The sequence below is a fragment of the Hippoglossus stenolepis genome, chromosome 9 (genome assembly GCF_022539355.2).
Source record: "Hippoglossus stenolepis isolate QCI-W04-F060 chromosome 9, HSTE1.2, whole genome shotgun sequence".
NCBI lineage: Eukaryota > Metazoa > Chordata > Actinopteri > Pleuronectiformes > Pleuronectidae > Hippoglossus > Hippoglossus stenolepis.
In genome coordinates, this window is record NC_061491.1 from 3,411,206 (window position 1) to 3,423,382 (window position 12,177).

The window sequence follows — 12,177 nt, forward strand, 5'->3', positions numbered from 1 at the left end:
TGTCTGATTTAAGCTCCAGAGAAGCTTCCTGATGCACCAGCTCATACTCACAGTCTGGCTCTTTGTCCAATAGTTGACTCTAGGCAGCAGGCTAACAGAGAATATGACTGTTGTAATGCTGGTGATCAGACAAAGGGGGGCAGCAATACTCCACCAATGCATCTAGACTGTTATACCAAGAATAAGAAGTTTTTCAGGGCAATTAGTGCTGCTCAGCTCTCTTTTGTTAGTGCTTGAGTTTAACACTTCTTTTATTATAGATACAAAAGTGGAAACTCCTTGCAAGAAACCAGCTGTGTCTCTTTGGTCTGTCTGCTCCGTCTCTGACAGTCCAGGTCGTTGCATTGTTTTTTTTGTCCAGGATTTCAGCTTTATTCTGTAGGGTTTCAACTTTGCTTGTCACGTTCTTCACTCGTCTACCAATGAATTAAAAAGCGTCTGTGACACGTTTGGGTTATCTTTAACTGTCAGTCTCATTCTACTGCAGCAGAGAGAGTCTTCTTGCATCTTTTTAATTCTAATAGCAGAAGAGAACAGGGTCCAGGCTGAGCATCATACTCAAACTGGCACATGACTTGGATTTCGTTGCTGATTGCAGTTTTTGAGTTAATTACAATTGCAATTTGTTTCAGTAATTCATCCATTTAAATCTTGCCGTCCTGAGATTTCGTACCATAGGGGTGCATTGTGCCTTGAATATTTTCACTTGTTTGTTTAAAAAAGAGTGTCAGTTCAGTTTGTTTGAATCTGGAGTGATCTGCACTTCAGTCACTTCAAGTAGGCAGGTCAACAAAATAAACGTAACCTTGTGGATAGTTATCCACTCTACTCAGCCCCTCAGCCCTGCTCAGCTGCCTGCTTCACACCACCATTCCCAGCCCCTCTACTCCAACCCACCGAACAATCTGACTGAATGACAAAAAAGTAATTTGTATTTCTCTTGGCTTGTCTTTGCATTTGTGTCCTAAACCTCAATAATAATAATTTTAAACTTTATTTATATTATATTTATATTTATATAGCACTGTTCACTTCACTGAGGACTTCAGATTACAGCTGGGCACATATGGTGTCAAAAGATCTGAAATTTACTTAGATGCACATCCTGATAGGGCCTTAAAAGACAACAACAAAATTTACTGGAAGCGAATGAAGAGGACCTAAAATGTAAAATGCTCTCTTTTAGTAGAAAAAAGGTCTTCTAGAGCTTATCCAAGATGTTTGCAGACTAATGCCAGTTAGTAATAATGGCTATGCATCCCTGAGTCCTTCTTATGTCATCCTGATAGCAGTGGTTCAATCCCCTGAAACTGCTACGAGCTAATGTCTTACACACACACACACATCTGGTAAAGTTCTTTCAGGGTCCCACTGACAGCCTTCCTCCTGTGTGTATGATTGAAGATCAGGCTGCAAATCGTATTCCGTGCCAGTGAGCATGAATGGAAATTACATCCATTGTAAAATATGTTGAATGGTTTATATATTTGGATGTTCTCGTAACATCAAACTTTAAAAAAGCAACTTATTGTTGCTGTTGAATCAAACGTCAATATCCTAGGTTTTAGTGTTTTAGGAAATGTAGCTTCAGCATTGTGAAACTTGAAAATCTTTGAGGTCATTTTCTTCTCCATGTGATATGGAAAGAAATCTTTACTTACACTGAACCAGGAAAAAGCCTTAACAAAGACTCATTTCTTGGATTCTTCCTGGGCAAGTTGGAAACGCTGTTGAATCCAAAGCTTCAAAGACAGAGATCATCTGAAGTAGTCAGCACCGTTGGAATCAAGGAAATGACCAGTGACAGCCACTTAGGATTACGATGAGTTGGTCTTAAGGGCGAGGAAACATTACCTGCTGTTTTTATGAATGAGGCTATTGTTGTATACACAGGCAGATCTTTGTGAGATGTGCCCTCCAGTTCACCACTGATCCAGGTCTACGCTGCCTTGAACTACAAGCTGGAAAAAGAATTAAGAGAGGCTTTCCTAGGGTGCAGACCCCATGAAGAGAAGGGGTCAATTGCAAAAATATGGTTTATATACCGTACAGTCCAGACCATAGGTATTTTGTACAGTTAAACATTCTTTTAGTTTCTCAAGCTTTGAGGAGTACTTTCCAATTGAAATAAAAATACTTCATTAAACTGCCACATCTCATCTTTATTTAAGTGGGTTTATGTTAGTATGGAAAGTATGTTGGAGATAAAGCCTTTTTCACACATGGTGACGACAATGTTGACTCAGGCTGTGACTGAAATCAGTCTAGTCTGCTATATAGTGAATTTGCCATTTTGTAGTGCTGTCCATATTGTCAATGAATGTTTTTCTACCTGAGTGAAACTCAGTGTATCCCACAGTTTATTGTAAAAAGTAGTGTACAACCGATTGACACTAACTGAGCAATATATATCATTATGCATTGTAATCCTGTTAAGTGTAAAATAAATGTTTAAAATGTATTATGAGATTTTCCACCGACCGACGTTATTGTCACGTCATGTACAATGACAATAACGTCGGTCGGTGGAAAATCTCATAATTGTCATTGTCACAGGATCATGACGATCCTGTGACAATGACTTAAAAACCGGCCCGGAGAAAAACTTGAAAGTGTTTTTTTTCTTTTGCTGATGAGCTCATATACTGTATAGTGCTCTTCATATTCCCTATATAGTGAGTAGGGGTTAGTGAATGGTAATTTTGACACAGCCTGAGAGCTGCGATTCAGATCAAAGTGGAATTTTTTGTGTATAGAGTACAGAGGTGACCATGGAACTGATGATAAAACTAAGGCTAAGTTTCTGCTTGGGAAGCAGAAACCAAGGGTCTATGCTAACAGCAACTATATGTTGCATCAGCAGGGGCTTTGAGCTATAACATCAGCATGCTAATGATTACAATGACTATGTTAACATGCTAATGTTTAGCATGTATACCATGCTCACCATTTTACTTTACATCGGCTAATTTGCCCCTTCCACTTGATACAGCTGGACCTTACTCTAAACAAAATGTAAACCTCCTTCAGACATGACTTTGACCATAAAGTGGCTGAACCAGACTAACCTAATCAAACCCTGACTCTTCTACTAAGATACTGGGACATATGATTTTTCACCATGACAACATGACGGCGTCTGGTACATCTGCTGGCATGCTACTGCTATGGTGGAGCATCCTATATGGTTGTTTAGGTTTGAGGACTTGTGATTTCCCCTATAGTTGATCTTGTTAATCATCACATTATTTATCATGTTTCTGTTTTTTTAGACAGGAGTAGTCGATAAAGGCAGAAGATCTCAATAAGATGTTTACACAGTAGGACAAAGTATCCCAGTTTATATCAGAGTACCCAGGTTTAACGAAACAATGATGCAGTCTTATCCAGGTTTCTGAAACTAGGACATGGTGTTTATAGGACCAGCAGGCCTGAATACTCCTCCACAACCTGATTATACCCTTGTGCATAGGTTAACACAATAACTGCATCTTGGCAGCTGTGGTTCAGGTGGTAGAGCGGACATTTACGTATCTGTGTAATTCTGAGTTCTCATTACAAGGTTGATGCTGTTTATTATCACCTGACATGAACCAGCACATGAACTCCATTTTCTTAACAAACTGTTCATTAACTGATAGATGAAAATTTAGTCTTTATTACTTTATCTATTGTTGAAGTATGGAACGGATGAAAATACTTAATTTTGATCTCTCTAATGAATTGTAAAGATGTGGCTCTGTGTTTTGTTGATCAGTAGAGGGCAGGCTTGTCTCAGTTTCCACTGACACAGCAATACAGCTATGAGTGAATTCAGTATAGTTTATTTTCTTGTGTCTTTATTGCCTCATGTATGATTGACAGTGCTCTTGTTTGTCTTTTGTATTTCTATAGGTTGAAACACCCACTGTCTCAATATGTGATTCTGTATGTACCCTGTGTGTACTGTTAGAGCCACAGGGGGGGAGACCTGGTAGAATGCTAACGGGTGAGGAGAATGATAAAAGTCGTCCGACATGTATTTTCTTCCATCTATCCATCCATCTATCCATCCTCCTCTCCTGGCCTCCCTGTCACCACCTCAGCATGGTCACCATATACCCTAGTACAAAAGGGCATAGAGGGAGGCAACCTTTATCTTTTTTCCACTTGATGATATAATTTCTTTCCACTTCTCCTCATCCTCTACAGTTTGCAAACCATGGTCACAGCCCAGTGTTGGTGAGGAGGTCTACGTGGAGACATTTTATGTTTCCCCACTTAGATACAGAAGATCCAATCTCACAGAAAACAGTGGGTGGTCTAAGACATCTCCCTGCTGAGTTCATTTACGCTGCAGCACACTGCATGGAGCGTATCCCCCATGCAGGGGGAGAAATACGGCAACTAGTTCCATCAAGACTAACTCCTGTCACTGTGTACCTTTACCTCGTGCTTTTACCAATCCATCTTTTTCCAAAGTAAGTATTTACTTGGCTACATTTGTATTTAATCAATTCAAGAATACATGTACATTTTATAGGTTAAGCACATGTATTTTTAAAAAATGTAAATGTCATGTTGTGTCAAAAAATGTATAATTTCAATGATGTCTGGTTAATTAACTGTTAGATATGCAAAGGTTAACATAGTTGTTATCAACAAAGGAATAATAAAATAATATTTATGATATTACTGGGAACTTAGCTTAGTCATCTGCAAGTTCCCTTTTCCCTTTTGCCATTTTTTTAGCCAGTAGCAAAATAAACATAAATTTTATGGTACTCAGTAAAGCATATACTTCCACCAAGGCCCAACAGTCCTCATATGAAGCCACATTAACATTAAACTATATGTAGACTTTTTATCTGGATCTGCACAGAAATGCACATACTCATGAATCAGTCCCCTGAACATGCCAGATTATTTTCATCAAGATGCATAAATCATCTTGCAATGTTAAAGAAAGTGAAAGAAATGGGATCCGCCCCCTGATCTGGATCTGCACTAAATTTCTTAAATAATAATAATAATAATTTCTTCCCTGAACAATACTGCCTCATGCCCCCAAGTTTTGTGGTAATCCGTCCTGTAGATTTTTCCTAATCTTTCTTCAAAAACAAACAAACAAACCAACCAATCAACAAACAAATGGACAGTTGTGAAAACATACTCGTCTTGGTGGAGATGCCTAAATGTTCAGGCTATAACTGGACTGGTTGAATGATTAATTTTTTCAACATCTAAATGACATATCATTTTCGAAGCACGACCTATTCCATCTACTGGCACCAGCGAAACACAACCCAATCTCAAGGTAATGAGGTGTAGGTTTTGACAAGGATAGAAATACGTGCCAAATAAAAAATATGATATCTCTGGCATTGCTGAATTGATTTCGATCCTTTTCTTTATCCTCTCTGTTGCTTTGACATGTTATAGCAGTGCCATGCAAAATCGATATAGTTCGCTTTTGGGTTTGATATTTTTTTTACCTTGAATTTTTATTTTTCTTAGAAAGGAGATCAATAGATTGAGTTCCCAAAGGGAAAAATAGTTGCACTCTCACTTATCTTATCATTGGACCAGCAATAATAATAATTAATAGACCTAGTATACAATGTCTTCCAACTAATTTTATATGCTTTGAGAGGTTTGCTATTACCTCTTTGAAAAATTGTCTAATAAAGTTTTTTGGGATAGAAGTTGTCTTTTCAAAGGCTACAAATATTGAGTTTTACTATCTCATTCCCCTTGGTATCTGTCTTGGAAGAGATATACTGGCCTATGCTCAGTTCTTATGTTCATCTTATATCACTCTGCACACAATCACGTATTGTTATTTCTTTTATTGGTGCTTGGAAAGACACAACGCACTGTGTGTTCTCTGGTCCATTCGTCTCAGGGCCAGCAGATGCTTTACTACTCAGATGAATTAGTGAGTGGCGTTCTGGGCTCTGCGACTCTCTACCTGCTGTGTTGCTCAGTGCTTGGGCTGCTTCTGAACTTTCTCCATTGGCCCGCACTTGGAACTGGACCGTAATATTTCCAGCTGACGTATGAAGTGGTATTTAAAATTTCAAAGAGCATGTCCTCCTCAACTTGCACTTTTCTTTCAATTATAGAATTAGCTTTTCATTGTGGTCATTGTAAGGTCTACAGAAATGCAATACGTCAGCATACAGTGATTTTAACATGCTCTGTGAAATTGGCCATGTTCATGAATCACCCGTCCGTGTTCTCTAACCCATCATTAACATGAGGCCCATGAATGGACAGCTCCTGCAGTTGAGGTTGGTGGGTGGCTGTGGCAGGGTGGCTGTTATGTTCCGTATTTATTTAGGTTTTCCTCATGTTTCCATGACATCTTTCCCTCTTGGCCCTAGTTTGGCTCAGTGTGGTACAGGATCACCTAACCACTGCAGAATTTCCTGTTTGGGCCACCCTGATACCAAAAAATGCCACTTCAGATAGAGAACGTGCCCATAACTTATTGTTCTTACTGTATATATTGTTGTTTTATGTCCGATTGTTGTTTTTATGTCCAAATGCACCAACCACACCAAGGCAATTTCCTGTATGTGTAAATATACTTGGCAATTAAAAGAATTCTGATTCTGATTCAGATTCTGAGAAAACCCCCCTCAGATGTCAATGGTCTGTGTCATGCACGTGAGTCACCATGTGATCACCTCAAGATGGAAGCATGTAGCTGGTCTGTTGAACCAGATGGTGAAGAGGACCAGGGTCATGTTAGGGTTCACCTCCATTGACATGGAGAAGCTGTGAAATATCCCTGCCAGGACTTGGTGATTCCCCAGAGATCCCAGCTATCACACCACACCCCAGACCAGATTACTGCACAGATGCATGGGTAAGAAACCACTGGTGGTCTTGCAGCTTTCCAACAGTCAGTTTCTGTGGGCTGGACTGCATCGGGCAACACTGTGATGGGTTTCAGAAAGGGAGGTCAGCTAGAGTTGGATGTAGGCAGCACATCTCCTGGGTACTGGAATGATGAAGCAGCTGTCTGAAGATGCTCAGTGGGACCAATTTTTCATTTATAACAAGGAGGCTCATCCACAGAGTTGGTCCTGATAGCTTCAAGCTTGACACCATTTTGTTAGAAATTCAATGATGTTCCTCATGTATTACACTGGTTTTGAACATTAACCTTAGCATATCTTGTCCTTTTTTACATCTGGAAACTAAGATGGATGAATTAAAAGAAGAGATTAGTCAAGAAGTTCTTCAAAATTGGCACTGGTAATGGCTAAAGAGAACCAACTCCGGATAATGTCAATGAGCTGATGTGTGGCGATTATTTGAAGGATTCACAGCAGAGTGGGCCCTTTGATGATGTTTCTAACACATAACAGACACAAAACCCCAAAAAACTAATATCTGAGAATGAAAAATTGGTGCCACATACATACAAAACACTGATGAAGATGTCAAAAGAGATTTCGGTGATAAGGGCCAATGCCGGTGTTAATGTGCTGCAAAGAAAAACACGTGATCTCTGCAGTGGAACTATTATGTTACTGCACCAACCCTCACCTGAACGCTCCGGAGCTCTTGTTGACCAGAGAAACTCTGGACCCAACTGTACGAACACTCTCCGGAGCTTTACAGTCATAGAAAACAAATGGAAAAGTAGAATGGCACTGTGGAGCACATACCTCTGCCAAAGATGAACAATGTAGTAATAGAAAATAAAATAATAATAAATAAAAGGACGTGGTCTGACAACCAAAATTTTTTATTTGTGATAAAACATAAAGAAGGTATAAATAAAATCCTGGATCATCCGCATCTGCATCAAAATTCAGTAGGTTGTTTCCAGGCCTAGCCCCCTTACCTCCACCAGGTAGAAATCAGTTGACAAATAAACCAACAAACAAACATGCGATGCAACCTTCTTAGCGGAGGCAATTATTATATAATGACATAATCCCTCTTGTTGAAATCAGACTACCTTATTTGTGAGCACACAACTTTAATTTTACTTTAAATAGTGATACAACAAGTCAATCAAAAATAGGGAATTGATTGGTTTATTATATTGCTGCTTATATTATTATTTAAATTTCCCTTAACTGTACCTTTAACTTTAAAGGTAAATTAGAGGCTAACAGCAGCTGAATGTCAGTCAATGTGATTCAGAGGAGAGAGGTTCAGGTTAGCCCTCTGTTCAGTACTTGTTGTCCTCCACAGATCCATGGACAAACACATGTTGTAAAGAAGTTTTCCACAGAGAGGAACCTCTGGCGTGATCCCCATCTGACTCACAGGCCCCAAGTCCAGACAGTGGCATGAGAAATGTATCTCTTAAAAATAGTGTGATCCCTTATGTGATGATATGCTTCAGTATATACTGAAAAATGTGCGAGGAATGATGTAAAATAGTTCAGTAGACAGTAGAGTTTCTATCCAAAAGGTTACATCATGACTTTCATATGTTCTTCATATAAAATGTTTGTTATTGTTTCTTTAGGATGAAAAAAAACTGGAACAATCAATATGAATGATATTGCCATTATTTCCTCCCCCTTTTTATGATAAACCGTAATGGATCTTCAGGCTGAAGATCTAATATTCCATCGATGAAATAACCCACCCACTCTCAGCTGTGCTCATAAATGGTTATGCTCAGCTCTTGACACTGAGGACATGATTGAGTTTGACAGACAGAAGCCAGCCTCATGTTCCTTGGACAAAGAACAGCTTAGCTGTGCAACACAAAAAAAATCTTAGAGCAGAATATTTATGTGAATAGAAACAGACTCTACAGTCTGAACTGTGAGCTTCTGCAGATCCAAAATGAAACACTGTGTAAGCTTTTCACTCGCAATCAACCGACAGTCCGGCGTTACCGACTTGCCACAGGGTGGCAAGCTTGGCCAAAAAAAGTATTTTGACGCACAAATCAATTTGCAGCTCAAGACGAAAATGTGTAGCGTTAAAATGACAGCCATGCCTGCCACAATAATTTTTTCTGATTCAGAGAGATTGGGCGGCATGCGCCGATGTTAAGTCACAAATATTATGATAATAATGATAGTCTTATTGGGATTTAACGACTTTATTCATATCTCCGCCAAGGCCTAATGGTCCCCTAGAATTCAATAGGTTTTTTTCTCAAAATCCATTAACTACAGGAAAATCTGTGAAATTATGAAATAAAAATTCCCCCGCAATGATAAAATGAATACATAAAAAAAATACAACACAACATATATGTATAGATGTATGTATGTATGTATGTATATATATATAAATTAATAATTAATATAAAAGCATCTATACCAATGTCTCCACAGTAGGGATTGGTAGTGTGTAGGGCTAAATCTAATATTTGATAAAACCAAGATGATTTACCTTTTTATTCATTCAATCATTGAGGAAATAAAGTCACACACGAGACTTCTCACGACAGTGTGGAAATTGCTGACCCCTGCAGCCACAAACATTTCCCTCGCACGAGACTATCTAGGTTTCTCAAGTTATATTCACATTGCATCATTGTAAGCAACAAGTGGGCAGTACAGAGACTTGGGCAATATGTCCATGTCAAAGAGTCACCGAAGCTTCGTGGACATCCGTCTTGCAGTTTGTGAGTAATCTTGCTTATAAATAAACAAACAAACAAACAAACAAACAAACCAACCAACCAACCAACCAACCAACAAACTAACTGCCTAACACTGCACCACCTAACCAGCATAAACATAAACACAGTTTCAGCCCTGTGTCTCCTCCCACATGAGCACGAACTAGTTTGTATAGTGCCAGAAAATAACATGCAGAGAATAAGAGAATAAAATCTTCACAATGGCTCTGTGTATTCGCTCTCAGGGTTCTGAACCAGTCTACTGTTCTGCACATATGCTCCTAAAACCATAATGTACAGTACATTCCTCTGCATGCTGGTGGCAGCGATGTTCTCACAAAGTCTGTATTCTTTGGACGGTTGTGTAACCCTCACAACATTCATCCCTTTCAGATCCAGAGAGTTTGGGTCCGTCTCTGGATGGTCTGGACTTACAGGAGGCTTTCTTTCATTGCTGGAGGCAGTATCCTGTGTGGCACCGGGGCCTCTCACCGGGGTTGTGTTTTCCTTGTCAACGGCTAGAGCTGCTCTAAGCACAAGCGTTTCCCCCACTGACTGACATTTGTGGAGCAATACAAAATAAGCCTTATCAAAGAAGAAAATCTCTATATGTTTCTCATTATCACACCTTCTATACTGAACCTTCAATTTATGAGCCAAGCTTAGCGCCGAAGGGACTCCCGCACAGATGTTTCTGTTTTGTGAGATGAATGCTTATTGCATTTCACGTATAGGGATGTAAATCACGTTCAGTGGCTTAAGTCATCTAATTTAAACTTGGCCTTCTGACTGTGGCTCCCTGGTGGCACGGCTGTGTGCTTAATAACCTGCAGATGTGTGAAGCCTATCTTTAAAATTAAGATCCTATATGTCTCTATTGAAGCAGAAAAATGAGTCACCAACTTTTCCGACCCTGTCTGCACGTCTTCTTTTACTCCTGTTCAGGCTGTAACTGCCTTTTTATATGGGATGAGATAACCCCCATGTTTCTCTAAGAAGAAGAAGAGAAAAAGTCTCTCTTCAGCTTTAGTAATACGTTTCTCTGGACCCTTCATGTGTCTCCCAAAAACGACTGACACACACATTTCAAATATATGTATATGACAAAAGTAGTACAGCTTACTGTACAATTTAAGATGCTAAATGTCACACTTCAGATTAATATCTGGTTAATGGAATCACCATGAAACATGATGGAAGGCTGTGGTATGAGTCAGTAAAGAATTAATTATTTTGGTGCGGACCTGAACCATGGGTGTAGATGGTATCGATGAGTGTGTGCAATTTCAAGATCCCAAAAAAATCTGGATTTGAATGATTTAAATGTGGTTTGATAAGGGGTGTAGGCTTTTTTCAGCTGCTGTAACAAATAGAAACCTGTAACTATCACTAATGTGTTGCTGAGAAACTCAATATGGCCTTAGCTATACGACTAAGGCCGTTGGGCCTTGGTGGAGGTATGCACTTTACTGAGTGCAATTCTAGTTTTCACATTTCTGAGGTGAAATAGGTGATTCCAAAATATATGGCAAACATAATTAAACTGTGCATTAATTCTTGCTGCTCTCTGTTTTAAGTTAGAGTTTAGAGCCAGTTATGTTGGAGTTTGATGTCTAATAATCAGAATTAAAGCATGAATGTATCTGTAACAGTTTTGGTGACAGTTTAGCCAAGAACACACAATGATATTTACATATTCATCTTGCCTTTTCCACCAATAAACTGGCCATTACACTGACAGCTCATGGGTGGATAAAAAAGTATGGTGCCTTTACCTTTAGCTCCTGGTTTGTTGGAAGATGAAATTGAAGAAGGTACCTGCTGTGTGAGCGGTGATTATAATCAGACACTGGAGACTGCAACTGCAATTCCTGCTGCTCATATTTGAACAAATAATGAAGGTAAATGGCTGCATTTATACACAGCTTATATCTAAATGCAGTTTACTTCTCATTCACCCAGTGTTGCAGTTTCTTCACAGCCCGTTGCTCTTGAATCAGTCAATCTATGCAAACTGTTTCCACACATCATCAGGGGTTTTCATAGGCAGTGGTGGCACTTAGCACCTTTATTATTACATTTACTGACCTGTCAGACCCCTTCAGCAATTTCATTTATTTTAAAGGCCCCAGTCCAAGAAAAATTGTAGCTACATTCCTTTACTATACTTGTAATTTAAAGTGACAGCTACATTGCATCGGGTTGGTTTACATCTATTTCACAGCAATGTTTTTTAGCTACATTGTCAGTTTCCACCTCTGACCATACACAGTCCTTAAACTAGGTTTGGACGTTCTCCTGTTGCTTTAGTTAGGAGGTAGCGCTTTCAGCTACCAGGCTCCTCTCCTGTGGAACCAGCTCCAATCCTGTTTGGGAGGGAGACACCATCTTTACATTTAAGATTACACTTAACACATTCCTTTTTTGCCTTTTTTGCCTTTTTTGCCTCCTTTAAGTGCCATTTAAGTGCTACTAAATTGTTAGTTTAAACTTGAATTCAAGGTATAGTCGGAAGAGGTCTGTTTTTAGTCCGCAGCGGAAGATGTGTAGACTTTCTGCTGTCCTGATGTCAATGGGGAGCTCAT